At 37.9% G+C, this 15,216-nt stretch overlaps 1 protein-coding gene across 9 annotated transcripts in view; it reads left to right on the top strand.

Annotated features, from left to right (window-relative positions):
* SESTD1 (SEC14 and spectrin domain containing 1) overlaps positions 1-15,216 on the top strand; it is a 127,077-nt gene that overhangs the window by 17,688 nt on the left and 94,173 nt on the right. Inside the window, exons 1-3 of one of the 9 annotated variants that reach the window (XM_081261928.1) lie at positions 624-640; positions 2,370-2,626; positions 3,983-4,161. The exons of 3 other annotated variants lie outside the window; for them this stretch is intronic. The gene's annotated coding sequence lies outside the window, so the exon portion shown is untranslated. Of the gene's footprint in view, positions 1-623; positions 641-757; positions 1,075-2,369; positions 2,627-3,982; positions 4,162-15,216 lie in introns of those variants that run through there. 5 more of the 9 variants (XM_081261927.1, XM_081261930.1, XM_081261929.1 and 2 more) reach the window with 5 other exon arrangements.

The raw sequence follows: 15,216 nt of genomic DNA, 5'->3' as shown, positions 1-15,216 counted from the left end.
TAATTTTTATGCCCAATAATTTCAGGCCCAAGCCCAGGGATTCTGATTCAGTCTCTTTGGAATGCAATCTTGGCGTTGGCATCTTTGAAAAGCTCCTCAAGTGACTGTGGTGTGATGCTGGGTTAAAATATAAGTGAACACCAGTGGTTTCAGTCACTTTTAAAGTTCTATCCTTGAGCGCTTCCATCTGTGCACCTCTGAACTTTGTCTTTTAAAGTTTCTACCTTGGCAAAATTTTAAAAACCCTGTTATGCATCCTGCAAATGACTCACCCATTTGATTACAGTATAAAGCATTATATGAAATATGATCTGGTTTGCAAAGAGAGGACAACATTTGTGAAAAGAGGTTATTTTTAGGTGACCTAAAATGATAAAATCCAAGATTTATTCTCTCGAAGACATGTTTTAATTCTCTATTAAATTTTAAAAAGGTGGGGACGGTGCACAGAATGCAGCAACCCCTGCAGTTCATTTAAACTACAGAATTATTTATTCAAGTCTTAATCTGATTTTGAGTATGTATTCCCCCCCCCCCCCGGGAAACTCTAAGTTACATAGCTGGTAAGGAATTCCATCTAGTTTTAAACACAGAACTTGCAGCAGGAGTAAAGAAATCAGAAATCAGACATTGGTGCCAGGTCAGTACCCTCTGGAAGGTCTTATGATAAAGCTGGTGCAGGCGTGTGCTCAACTTGAAAGACTGACAGGACTTTTGGTTGCTAATTATAAAAGCAGTTAGGGCTAAGAAAAGAAGGGCAAGGCAGGGGGAGGAAAAAAGAAAGGAGGAAAGAGGTCACTGAATAGAGAACATAGAGAAGAAAATAGGATCAGAGATACAAATTCAATTAACTGGTGAAAAAAAGCCTTTCCTCTGAGGAAGAAGAAATTAGGTGCTCTAGTTTCTTGTTTATTTTGGGGATACATACTCAGTCCAGTTCATAGTATGACCTCTATAATAAGCAAAACACGGAAAGGATTATAAAATGACATTGACTTTTCTTTCTATAATTAGTACTTTACTAAGTTGTTTCTTAGAGAGGCATGACTGAGCCATTACTGCAAAGGAATTATGGTAAGAAAGTTATGGATTATTGTCAAATCACCTGTCAGATTTTCTCTGTTTTTCTAAATATAAATCCTGCTGCTAGTGTAGTGTTTTGCTTGAAGAATTTGTTGATTCTAAGGATTTTGTGAAGGCATTTAATTGATCATAATAGGATGTCTCAGTGAAGATCAGAAGGCATTCATCTTTGTTATGCCACTTTGTTACTGTGGGTTTATTAGTATAACATGAAATATCGATTCAAAATTTGGGTGTCATGGTTCAGTCTGTCCTTGTGACTTGAGACACTGGCTCAAGGACTCTTGTTTCTTGTTAAGTGGGGCAAAGGAGTCTCTGTACTCTGACGTGGAGAGGAGATTTTGAACCTAACCTTTACATTATTGAAAGTAGACCTGTTGCTTGTTTAGCATACATGTCTAATTACCAGTGCTTATGTTGGAAGATAATTACTTTTCTTATTCCTAAAGAAAATAAATTAAATCCTTATAAAAATTGCCCTTAAAAAATCTCCACACCAATTCAACTGTTTGTCTTACATTCATTGAGTTCCTTCTGTGTTCTAGACACTGTACTTGGGATTTATGGGAAAGGGGCAGGCATACAATGGTAAATAAAACTAGCAATCTCTGACCTCCATAGGATGTACTTTGAGTAGATGATAAATTTTATGCATAGAAATATAGGCTATTATAGAAATATTTAGGAAGCAAGGACTAAATCATGATATTCTCTTAAAAAATCTAAGACAAAGTGTTCATCAGAAAAACCAGGAGAGAGGTATCAGAGACTTCCATGCCTGAGCTGATTTCCAGTTATGAATTTGCATATTGTATGTATAATATCTTTTTCACAGAAGGACTCACATGGATTGTTATGCAGGTAAATGGATGGACTTAGAGAATACCATGCTAAGTGAAATAAGCCAGTCCCCCAAAACCAAAGGCCGAATGTTTTCTCTGGTAAGTGGATGCTAATCCATAATGGGGGTGGTAGGGAGCATGGGAGGAATGGAGGAACTTTGGATAGGGCAAAGAGGTGGAAGGGGAAAAGGGGGTAGGAAAGATGGTGGAATGAGATGGACATCATTACCCTAGGTACACGTATGAAGACACGAATGGTGTGATTCTACTTTGTGTACAACCATAGAAATGAAAAATTGTACTCCATTTGTGTTGCAAGCCATCTGTGGGCAGTGCATGTGAGCTATGCACATTTGAGCACATGGAGGACTGACATTGCTGCTCTGATTGAGCTGGGTGACCCATGTGTGCCTTTTCTCTCACTCTGCCTATGATCCCACACAGCACCTGAGATGGGTGTGACTCTCCAAGATGTCAGCAAACTGTTGACCAAGACATCACCAAGCAAGACTCCACCCTTTGAAACCCGACCCCTTGTTCTCTTGTAATATTATCCCTTTGCCTTATTTGGATGGAATGTTCTATGGAACAGCTTTCCCCAATAAAAACCAGGGTTGGGGCATGCTCGCTCTCTTGCCTGCCTCTCTTGCCTCCCTTTTTGGGAGCTGAGGCTGAGGAGCCATCACTGCACCCCCCAAAAGGTATTTTCTGTGTTTGTGTGGTTTTTAGTTGCCACCCCAATTCACACGGAGTGAACCTGATTCATTCGAGTGTCATGACATATTTGTGTATTATGAACTAAAATGCCTTCTGCTGTCATGTATAACAAATCAGAACAAATAAATAAATTTTAAAAAATACAAGGATATTTATTTTATGATTGAAAATAATTTGATTTTCCCCTATGTTGTGATGTAATGGGAAGGAAGACAAGTATAACATTTATAATGTTTTTCTTTAAACTTTTTTCTGATTATATAATCAGCTTAGTTTTAGATCAAGAAACTTAAGATTTACACTGATTGGATTTTTCTTAGAACTGAGTTGAAATCTGATATTACTGCTTTTAAAGCACTTTGACTAAAAAGATGATTCTTTATAAATATAAAGTAAAACTGCTTTCGGTTTTATATTATTATTTTACTCATAAAATTAATTTTGGTTTCAGTTCAAGGCCTATGAACAACTATGTGTTCCTAAGCATAAAACTAGAGAAAATAAAAATTAAACCACATTAGGTTATTTGTTTTCTAAAGACGAGTGCCAAAAAACTAAGGCTAGGACTTGTTCTAACTTGCATTAAATAATAAGCAAAAGATTGTGCCATCTCCTCTGTGAAAATGTGTAGAAATTAGAATTAATTTCTTTTCATTTTCTTAGCTTTTATTTTTAACATAAAGATTGAGGCTTGCTTACTGTTTTCTGCCCTTTACAGTATGCTCAGATAGTGTATGTGTCTGTGTAAGTGTGATTGTTCATATTAAGGAGCACTCTTTGAGGAACTATTTTATTCTAAGCAGTTTGACCAGTGACTGTGATGTGATTCTGTGTCAGTGAACTCACATTAGAGAAGGAGATAGACTGGTTACTCATCCTCACACTGAAGTTGTATCACGCTAGGACACACAAAGAAGGCAAGCTAAGAGAAGGCTTCAGGTTGTGATTTCTTAGACAGGGGCTGTAGAAGAGAATATTTCAGCAGAATTGGCAGCATGGTCCGGGGCACAAATGGCAAAAACAGCATAGCAAATTCAAAGGCCTGCACTTGGCCTCTTGTGATGAACACATGGTAGATGGAGAGAGAGAGAGGCAGGCCCCCATCTAGAGGAGACGGACTTGAAAGAGTTGACTGTGGAGATTTTCACCATTCAAGACTTCCAAGAGGGGCTGGGGATGTGGCTCAAGCGGTAGCGCGCTCACCTGGCATGCGTGCGGCCTGGGTTCGATCCTCAGCACCAAAGAAAGATGTTGTGTCGCGGATAACTAAAAAATAAATATTAAAAACAAATTCTCTCTCTCTCTCTCTCTCTCTCTCTCTCTCTCTCTCTCTCTCTCAGAAAAACAAAAACAAACAAACAAAAAAACTTCCAGGAGGTGAATTTTGCACATATGTGAAGGGAGAACTGAAAAGGGAGAGTCTGGAGGCAGGTAAAGTCTTTCAGGAAATTGAGGCAGTAGTGCTGTTGAGGAGAAGAGGGTGAAGACAACATGTTTTGAGGCCATTTTTATGGAGAAGGTATGGAAAAAGAATAGGTTTTTGTCATGTGTCTGTGGAGTGTGCAAGTGTGCTGGGAAAAAAAACATGAAAAAGCTTGTTACATGACTGTAATTTTACTTAAATTGGTTTTATCTTGCAATAATTTTAGATTTACAGAAAGGTTACAAAAAGTATTCAAAGAATTCCCATATAGCGTTCCATTCACATATTCTAATGTTAACTTTTTCCTACATTTAACTTATCATAAAGCCATTTGAAAGTAATTTATAGATATTGTGTCCTTTACCCCTAGATACTTCTGTGTATTTACCAAAAAGTAAGGACATTATCTCTCTTTTCTCTTTTCTCTGTTCTTTCTTTTGCTGTGCTTGGATTGATCCCAGAGCATCACATATGCTGGGCAAGCTCTTTATTGAACCACCAGGCCCCCGCCAGCCTAGAACCTTTTCTTATATGATCACAGTATAATTGTCAACATCAGAAAATTAATATCGATATAATATTGTAAATATAATACTGTAAAGGCACCTGTTCACATTTTGCTAAATTCCCTAATTTCCTTTTGAGTAAGAGAAACTTTATTTTTTTCCCTGGTGCAGGATCCTGTTCAGGATTATGAGTTCCTTTCAGTTGTCAGGGCTCTCATTGTCCTCTATTGTAGGTCCCTCCCTCAGCCTTCCTTTTTGCTTCATAATAGGACATTTTTAAACAACACAGGCCAGTTGTTTTTTAGAAGCATTCCACAATTTGGGTGATGTTTCCTCATGATAAGACTCAGACTCGCATCTTTGGCTGCATTTCTCCAGCAGTGACCAGTGTGCCCATCAGGAGTCCCTGCTGGGGTTTTGTTTCATTACTGCAAGGTCCACTCCTGGCACTCAGCACTCGGTTATGGTGGCACCCGCCAGGTTTCCCCACTGTAATATTACTATTTTTTCCCTTCATAATTAATAATCACCCTGTGGGGTGATACTTTTGAGACTATCTGATTTCCTGTTCTCATAAAATTTGTACTCACTAGTTTGTTTTTAAAAAAATTGGTTCTTTTTGTTTATATGTGTACTCACTAGTTTTAATGCACAGTTACCAGTACTACCTGAACCGTTCTGCCTTCTGTAAATCCTTGAGTGCTTCCTTATATTCTGGCAACAAGTGTTCCAGAGTTGTTTGCGTTATCCTTACCCAGCCTTGACATCTGCCATGTTTTTCAAGGAATACTCATTCTTTTTATTTGGAATGGCATTTAGAAATCAAGATCCAGGCACCGGGAAGAAGTAAATAATTTTTTACATATTCCGTCATTTGGGTGGGAGGCTGGCAAACATGGTATGGTGGTGTGGGCCAACCAGTGTTCCAGTTCAAAGACCAGTTTCAAAGTGTGAAGGCAGTGGCCTGGAGAAAACTCTCTCTCTGGATTGGTCTTTATTCTATTCAGGACGTCAGTTGATTGAAAGAGGCCCACTTACATTACAGAGGGCATTTTTCTTTACCCTACAAATTAAAATGTTAGCATCACCCCAAAATACCCTTGCAGAGATCTAGATAATGCTTAAGTGTCTGGACTAGTGGCCTAGTCAAGTTGGCATGCAAATTTAATCATCAGGACCCTTTGTGTTAAAAACTATGAGTATGTATTAATTTTTTCTATTCCTGCCATTATTATGGAGCTCCTTCTAGCTTTCCTTCCCCTTTACCATATTTGAAGCTTCCTTTGACAGCCAGGCACCTAGCTCTTGTTATTCAGTCTACTTATTTGCTCAATCCTAGAATACACCAAAGGCAATTCAGAATTGCTTAACACTAGGGAAACCAAACCCATATATTGGAATTTAGTGTTTATTTACAGTTCTCTTGTTTCTAGCATGAGCATATGTAGTAAAAATACCATGCTTGAGGCTGGGGTGTAGCTTGGAGGAACAGTGCCTGCCTTGCGTGTGAGGCATGGGTTCATCCACAGTACCATGACAGACAAAAAACTGCTTAAAAGTTATTGGGTTTAGTTCTCTCCTTCCCCATTTAGTGTAGTTGTGGTAGTCAATTGAAGTAGGATTAGAGATGTTTGTTTCTGTTGGATATCCGCTTTAGAAACCCCAACTCCCATCCTCATTGGCCTCTCTTTTTTTTTTTTTCCCTTCTGAGTATGTGAAACAATATGGTTCTCAACTCAGAACTATTCTGAAATCTAGACTCAAAGAAGTGTTAGTCATCCTTCCCGTGTCTTTACTGCCTTTCCATCCCCACTGTCTTTTCTACCTATTCTCCCTGGCTCTCCAGGAGGCATTTACTCTGATTAGTTTCTTATTTATCTAATTCCTTTGTTTCTCTTTGCAAAGAATGAACAGATAATTGTAAGTCATCTTTCTTCTGTACTACACAAAACGCAGCATACTGCATATACGGAATAGTCCTGTATTCACCTTTTCCCACTGAGCAATGTGTTGTAGATATCCATAGTGTTTCCTGGTGAAGAGATCTTTATTTTCGAGCTGCATGTACTCCACTGTGTGGATTTACTCCTTTATTCAACGACTCTCCTGTCTATGGACAGTTAGGTTATTTCCAGTTGTGTCTTCCAGTTTCAAATCATGCTGTGACATAGTCTTGTGTAATGTGTATTTTTACACTCTTCCCCCTTGTTGCTTCTTATTTTGATATTTGTGCTTTCTCCTTTTGTCTTTTCTAGATTAATCTGGTCCATTTGAAAAAAAAGTCCATGATTTTTATTTAAATATAATGAGTTATTAAATTTCTGCCTCACTAATTTCCTTTATCTGTATTATTTTTATTCTTCTGTTTTTCCTTGGTTTACTTTGTTCTTTTTGATTTAGAGACTTATATATACTATTGATATAGATATTAAAGTCTCCAGATACTCCTTTTTTAAATTTATTAAATGTGTAATTTTCACATCATTTTTTTAGAACATATATAATTTTGAGTTTTTAGTTTTCTGTTTTACTTGATTTGTTTAATAGTAGATTTAAAATTTTGAGGTAAAATGCTCTTTTTGTTCTTGATTTTACTAGTAAGGTTTAGTTTTACTAGAATACCCCAGCCCCATTATTTATGTTTTCAATGTTATATTTATTGTTATATTTTTCTTTATTTCTTGGCATTGCAATGTGCTTTCTTTGCCCTTCATTTCTAACATTTCGTAGTATATTTTAGGCTTTGCTGTTATTATTGTTTGTTATTATAGCAGCTACCTATGTTTATGCCTTTCTGATATGTCCTTGGCTTCCTGTTTTCTTACTTAACATTATATTATCTGTCATGTTTGTTTTTGATGGGGTCATGATTCTTACCTGTTGCTATTTTATGATCAATGAGTTTATTTTTTTTCTCTTTTTCTACTTTTTCAGTTGCATTCTGTTTTGTCTTAAGCCCTTAACTGTAACTTCTTTTTGCTCTGAAGTTTACAGTTAAATATATTGAATCCTTACCATTAGTCGGATGAAGTTTCTGTTAGGTGCATCCTAATATTTTAGTGGGATTGTTATTGGCAGACAGGCCAGAGAACCTGCCTGATTTCAGGGCTGGCTGAACCAGGCTACGTTCCCTCATAAGAAGTAAGCAAACAATGTAAAGAGGAAAAATTAATTTTATGCAGTTTGATTAAACTGAGGAGCAGCAGCTAGTTTGCTTCTCTTTGGGTCCTACAGGAGGGGTTACAATTTATAGAAAGAAAAGCCAGGTGTTATACATATGTAGATTTCACTAGGCTGTACTTAGCCAGAGAATGTCATTCTTAACTTCTTGGCCTCTGCACAAGGAAGTTTTTACTCTCAGCATGAGGAAGTACAGATGCAGGAAAGCAGTTATCAGGAAGTTGCTTTCAATTTCAAAGGGGGCTCCTCTTAAGGATTTCTTAAGAGGAGTTCCTGGGGACACTCTTCCTTGAATTCTTGGTTGTTTTTCCAGAGTTTTAATACTTATAGTATAGATAGGTTGGAAATAAGATCCTTTTCTTGTTTACAATGTGGCCTTGCTTGTTGTTTTTGAGAAATTTGATACCAGCCCAAATTTTCTGCCCTTACAAATTATTTGATTCTTTTGTTTGGAATTCCTGGGAGATTCCCCCCCCCCCCCATCATCATATCATCATCATCATCATCATTATTGTTTGTACTGGGGATCGAACCCACTGCTTAAACACTGAGCCATGTTCCCAGCCTTATTAAAAAAAAAAAAATTAAATTTTGAGACAGGCTCTTGCTAAGCTGCTTAGGGCCTTGCTAAGTGGCTGAGGCTGACTTTGAACTCCTGATCTCCTGTCTCAGCCATCTGGGATTACAGCTGTAAGCCATTATGCCTGACTTCCCCATTTATTTTTAAAGTCTAATAGTTTTACTAGGCTGTGTCTTAGAGATAATTATAATCAGGTCAATTTTCCTTACTATCTTCTTTTAAATGTAGGGTCAGGTATTTGTTTCTAAAAAAAAGTTTTCTTGGATTATACTTAAATGTTTGTTCTGTTCCAGTGTTTCATTTTTCTTCTTCAGGGATTCTACTTATGCATAATTGTACCTCTTTTTCTATTTTCCATTTCAACAGCTTTCTCTTTATTTTTATTTCATGATCTCATTTTTCTTATTTATGTTGTTCTTACAGAATCTCAAATTTCCTTTTTAGTCTCTTTTCCTATCACCCAGTAATTTCCAAACAATACACCTCCCATTTCTTTTTCCTTCTTTTGCCTTTGTATTTGTCCCAGTTCTCCAGAATAGAACCAATAAGATGGAGAGCTGTCTACTTACCCACCTTTTTGTCTCTTTATATCTAGGATGAAATTTAACAGTTTTCCCCAGTACTAGGGATTGAACTCAGGGTGTTGCACGTGCTTGGCAAGTGCTCTATCACTGAGCTACATCTCTAGCCCTAGAATGAGAATTATAATAAGAAATTGGCTTACATGATTATGGAGATTTAGCTCTTTTGTATGCTACCTACAAGCTGGAGATTCAGGAAAACCTATGCTTTAAGATCCATTCCAAGTCCAGAGATTTGAGAAGCAGAAGTCTTAGCAGTATATGTTCTAGTACAAAGGCAGAAGGGGACCAGTGTCTCTGCTCAAGCCTGTCCAGTGGAGAGAATTCCTTCCTCTCCACTTTGGTTCTAGTTGGGCTCTCAACAGATCAGATGAGGCTCATGCACGGAGGGGAGGGCAGTCTAATTAACTAGTCTGCCAATTCAGTGCCAATTTATTCTGAACATGCTATCTTGTCCACATATCTTGGACAGAAATAATGTTTAACCAGCTATCTGGGCATCCTATGGCCTAATCAGGTTGACATATAAAATTTACTTGTATACCTTTGAAGCATTGCGCTTCCAAGACAGTCTCCTTAAGTCCTGTGTGAACTTAAAATCCCTTCTTGGTAGTTTTCTCTCATCTGTCAGTACTCCTCTTCAGGATGTTCTCATTGGGGTGGCTTTCTCTTTCTGTGAGTGACTTTAGGTTAGCTATAGAATTTGTACTCCCCTCTCCTTCCTTCTGTGCATTTTTTCCTTTCTCTAGATCTGCCTTTGCTCTCTTTAAGGTGTTAAGGGAAGAACTTTAGAAATATCTTCCCTAGAAGGATGTTTATATTTTCTACTTTAAAGTTAGTAGTTTGTTTTACAGTTGTGTTGAAGGTATGGGATTTGTGTGGTTTGTGGTTTTATTTGTTCTTCTTGTTAGTCTGTTTAATTTTTGAGAGATACCTTGGAGATTTGGATTTATATGGTCACAATATCTAGATGAAGTTATGAAACTTCATTTCAATGACAAAACCCCCATACCGTGAATAGAGTGGGCATCTTGGACCATAACTCTTCCAGTGCATACTTCCAGTTGGCTGAGTTAGCATTTGAGATGAAGCCTCTGTGCTTTTCTGGTGTAAGTGGGGCCCCTGGGACTACAGTGTTCTCCTTCAGGAAGGGCAGGCTTTATTTCCAACACATTCCTATATCTTCAGGCAGAATCATTGCAACATCTGTTTTTCTGCCACTGTAGTCACAGACCTCCAAATGGAAATCCTCCCGACCCAATACACAATTACACACAAGGGTAGCCTTGTTAAAAAGACAATATGGCACCCCCAATGCCGCCAATGTATAAAATGTGTAATTGAGTTAAAAAATATGATGTTTAGGCCAAAAATAGTGTTGAGACATTTCCCTATGTACACTATCATGCAGAAATACACATAGTAGCATGCCTGATGTCTCTTGTATCACAGAGGCTGTCTGTCAACGTATGAGGTGACCCCACACTTCTCAATTACGAGGGCCTAGGGACTGTGGGTAGGTTGCTGCCTCAGTGGTTGATCTATGCCATAATGAATTCCTGTGAGGAGAGGGATGCTAAGGGGAGGGGCTTCAGCAAGAGTGATTATCTTAGTTCGGTTCCTTTGATTTTTTTTTTTTTTTTTGAGCAGTAAAGGCAATGCAAGTGAGCTAAAAGGAAGACTTAATAGTAAAGCATGTTTCCTTACTGTGAGTGGCACCCTGTTTTGCGAAGGTACTTAAACTGGGGGGAGAAGTAAAGCAACTTGCTTTAGGTTATACAGCTAATAAGGGACAGAGTTAGGATTTACCTCAGGTCAGCCTGGCTCTAGTCAATCATGATACCAGGCTGCCCTGCTCCTTTTCAGGGAACAGAATGTACTGCTAGGGGCATACTAGGTGGTGGAGAAGTCACTACACACAGAAGTACTGCTCTAGTGCCTCTTTTGTATTAGAAGCAGTGACTACTTTTAGAAAGCCCTTTTGCCAGGCCTGGTGGTGCATGCCTATAATCCCCGTGGTTAAGGAGGATTCAAGTTCAAAGTCAGCCCCAGCAACTTAGCAAGGCCCTAAGTAACCTGGAGAGACCTGTCTCTAAATAAAATATAAAAAAGGCTGGGGATGTGGCTCAGTGGTTAATGACCCCTATGTTCAATCCCTTGTACTAAAAAAAAAAAAAAAAAAAAAAAAAAAAAAAAAAAAAAAAGTCATTTAAGAAAATGGAAAAAGATGAAAGCTAAATATGATGTTTTTTTTCCAAGTGTTGAAGTGCTGATTATGAAAACTCTCTTTGGTTATAAGATTAGTGAAGTCAAAGAAGCCATTTCCAAAAGCCTAAGGTTAGAGTCAGCTCCCCATAAAGAAGGCTTTATAAAGGGCCTCTCTTCTTTCCTGATCCCAGGGGCCAGGAACCAAGGTTTTCAGTAAATGTCCCTGAACTATGTAATCTAATATTCTGTTCAAATTTAATATTCTGTAAATACATGATCTGTCATAGCAATTTGAGAAGTTTAAAGTTAGCTTGTTTTTTCCAGAATTTTTATTTTGCTCCCTAATTTTTCTGTTAAATAGCATCTAAATGAGAAAGGCATAGAATCACAAGGAGGGAGGTTATTCAACAAATATTGATTGTACATTGGTCATGTGCCAGGCACTGTCTGAGGCAAACAAATACACACATTCAAGTGACAGAGCCAACACCTATTCTGGATTTCAGAAATAACTTTTTTGGCCTTCTGAGCTACATAGGGTAAAACAGATTGTCACCGAGTTTGGAACAGTCTCTCCAGTATTAAGGTGTGTCATGCAAAAAATCTTTGAAATCTATTTCTTTTCTGGATCAAGCTATATGATATTTAAAATATTTACTGATTCTTCACCTAAGAACCGTGCTTATGCGTCTGGTCAACCACTAGTGATTGCTTGTATGGATGAACATTTTTGCTTTTCTTGGTAATTTAATCACTTAACAAAAATGTATGATGGTGATAGAGATAGGGAGGCTGCTGAGAAAATGACTTCAGTCACAAAGTGAGAAAGGCACAAAGAGGCAGGGACTGAAAGTCTCCAGTGCCTATAGTTGGCAGTGGCCGGGTTTTGCGTTTGTCTGCCCCTGCCTGTTTCTTTTTATCCTGTAGCTACTACATTTATCAGTGTCAGCCAGGGTCCAAAGACTCAGATTTTTCTTTTACAAGACCTTTAGAATATGATGGTGACTATGAGAATATTTTAGGAGTATATGAAATCAAGAAAATATTGCTAAATGCAAAATTTTCTAAAAGAATTATGACTTCCTCTTATACAGTCTCCATATATTTAAAGATTTAGTCTTTTTAAGTTTTATCATGGACATTTTCAAGCGTATAGAAATATAGGGAATGGTAAAAAGGAGCCAATGCTTCCTCATAATGCACTTTCAATAATAATTGACAAATGGTGGGTCCCGTTCCAAGTATATCTTCCTTTCCCAAATCCCATGCTGTGGTCTTAAGTGTTCACCAGAATTCACATGTGGAGACTTAATTGCTTTCATGGTGGAATAAGAAAGTGCAGCTTTGGGGGTGATTGAGTTTTGGGGGTCTGCCCTCATCATTGGGATTAGCGCCCTCCATTAAAGGCTGGCAGTTGAAGGGTGTGCTCTCCAAGAGCAGAATGTGGTACATACATGAGGATGTATTTCTCCCTTGTGCCCTCTTGTCACCTCTGCTGACAAGGATACCTAGAGAGCACCATCTATGAGAAACCAATCTTTATCAGACACTGAATTGCCTGGTGCCTTGATCTTAGACTCTCCAGCACCAGAACTGTGAGAAATAAATTTCTATTACTTATAAATCAACCAGTCTGAGGTATTTTGTTGTAGCAGCATGAGCAAACTAGGACATCCATTAAAGTGTATGTCACTAAAAGATAAAGAACTCTTTTTAAAAAACATAACCTTAATATCATCTAGAATGTACAATGTTGAAAGAAATTTGTCTTCACAGCTGAATTTCTTACATAGCAGTATGTTCTAATTATAGTGGAAGTCGGGGATAAATTGCTAAGCATATGCAATTCATTTTGCAGATTTTCTGGAGCATATTGCTTACATATTTTTAGTTTTTATTTTTTTAATACTTAAAATGCACATCGTTTCATCCAGATTTTTCTGATTTTCAAAATGGGCAATTCTGTTGTTTATTTAAAATTTTTATGACAGCTTTATTGAGGTAATATTTATATACCATAAATTCACCCATTTTAATTAGATAATCAGTGAAATGATGAAAAGGTTAGAGTAGATGGTCTATGGTTCCAACTCCGTTATTTACAAATCTGTTAACTTCCATATGACCTTGGGCAAATTATTTCCCGGTGCCCCCATTTTCTCATCAGACAAAATGGCATAGTAATAGAATTATTTATAAATATTGGTAGAACTATGAGGATGGAATGATATTCTTGTAACAAAAAAGTATTAGAAGAATTGGGTGAGGTGTCTCACATGTGTAATCCCAGCAACTCAAGAGTCTCAGACAGGAGGTTTGCAAGTTCAAGGCCAGCCTAAATTTAGTGAGGCCCTAAGCAACTTAGGGGAGACCTGTCTCAAAAGAAAAAAATATATATATTGAAAAAAAGGCTGGGGATGTAGCCAGTAGTAAAGCACTCCTGGATTCAATCTCCAGTACCACTATTCCCCCCCTCCCCACCAAAAAAAGGGATTAGGAGATGTTATTTATAATAAGGGTGGGGCTGTTTTAGTCTTACTGGACTGAGAAGGCCTTAATGGGAATGTTTTGACTGTGGCCTCAATGGAGAGTCAGTGGCAGTAAACTAGTAAATTAGTAAACCAGTAATTGGTGGAGAAGGGAAAATTTAGCTACTAATAATAGATGGCACTTATTGAGTGTTTACTGTCCTAGAATGTATCAGACACTGTATAAACACATTAGCTTACTTAACCCTCAGTGTTATGAGCTAAGTTTAGTAATTATGCCCACAAAAGACATTAAAGGAATTGCCATAACCACTTAGCTAGTCAGTGGCTGGAGGTGAGTCACCCTGGCTCCCAAGTTGTGACCTTACCACTGCACAAACTGCCTTTCAGAGAGAACAGCTCCTGGGAACCAAATCCCCCGGCAGAGAGGCCTTCCGTGGGGAAGGTAGCCAGTATTGCCAACAGTTCTTTAGAGGGACAAAGGAAGTGATCATTTTATAAATACTTCATTTTCCATATGTGTCTTACTTGTTTCAGGTAAATAATGGCATTTCAGTTATTGAAGAAGTTAAAGTGTTGACAGTATGTTCAATAATATTTGGGTAGGTTTACCACAAAAAATACATTACAATATGTACATTGACTTTTAAAATGAGATTTTTTTGTCTGACAGAAAGGAATTCAGGTATCTTACTGGCTTCTTTCTGCCTAGGTAATACTATAATATCTTCCATTTGGGGGGCAGTATTTTTAGTTACAACTTTTTTTAGACTATTTTTATTTCTTTTTCCAATGTGGTATTTGGTACACACCAAATATTTACCTTATACAAACAAAAAATTTAGTGCCAAAATTTCAATTCATGTCATAGGTATATTATTTTAACAAAAACACTCTTTTGTTTATTTCTGGTATACAATGTATAAGCAATTGGACACCAAAATTTGTGTGCCAGTTATTTGGAATTAGAGACCTTGTAGTACATCTGCAACTCTGTTGAAATGCACCTTAATTATCTGAGATATTGGATTTAGTCTGATTTCAGCTCAGTAGAAGGCAGGTATGGCCTTGCTGAGGAGAGAGGAGAACAGTTCTCTCCAGAAGGAAGATCAATAGAGAAGAGTTTGGTGATGTCCCAGATGAATTCTGAATTGACGAGGACAGGAGATACTGTTGCAGAAGAAGGGGGGTTAGGACATAGAAATGAAATGATGGGATTTCAAGTTATTGGGACTGGACCTGCTTTGTTCTCTGGTATTGGAGGGAGACCCACCCACCCAGGTGGACTCTGTAGAAACATGCATGCCATGCATAGAAAGTGGTCCAGGCTTCTGAAACTCAGAGCAAGGCTCAGATGCAGAAGCCATCCAGGTGGAGAGCTCTTTTGAGAGCTCTGGCAGCAGGTAAGGAAGTTTAGCCATAGGGTTCTCCATAGCTGGGTATGCCAAGGGTATCTTTACCCACATGGTACTCCACCAGCGTGATTTGCCATTCTATAACAATATTCCTTTTTCTGTTGCTGCTCCAATTTTGTTAAATAAGCAGCCAAACTCGGGAGGATTTTTCAGTAAGTTAACATAGACAAGAAGAGCCAAAGATTAAAAAAA

The sequence above is a fragment of the Spermophilus citellus genome, assembly GCF_964194105.1.
Source record: "Spermophilus citellus genome assembly, chromosome: 11".
Classification (NCBI taxonomy): domain Eukaryota; kingdom Metazoa; phylum Chordata; class Mammalia; order Rodentia; family Sciuridae; genus Spermophilus; species Spermophilus citellus.
Note: the sequence above shows the minus strand (reverse complement) of the source record. Positions and strands in the feature narration are given on the sequence as shown.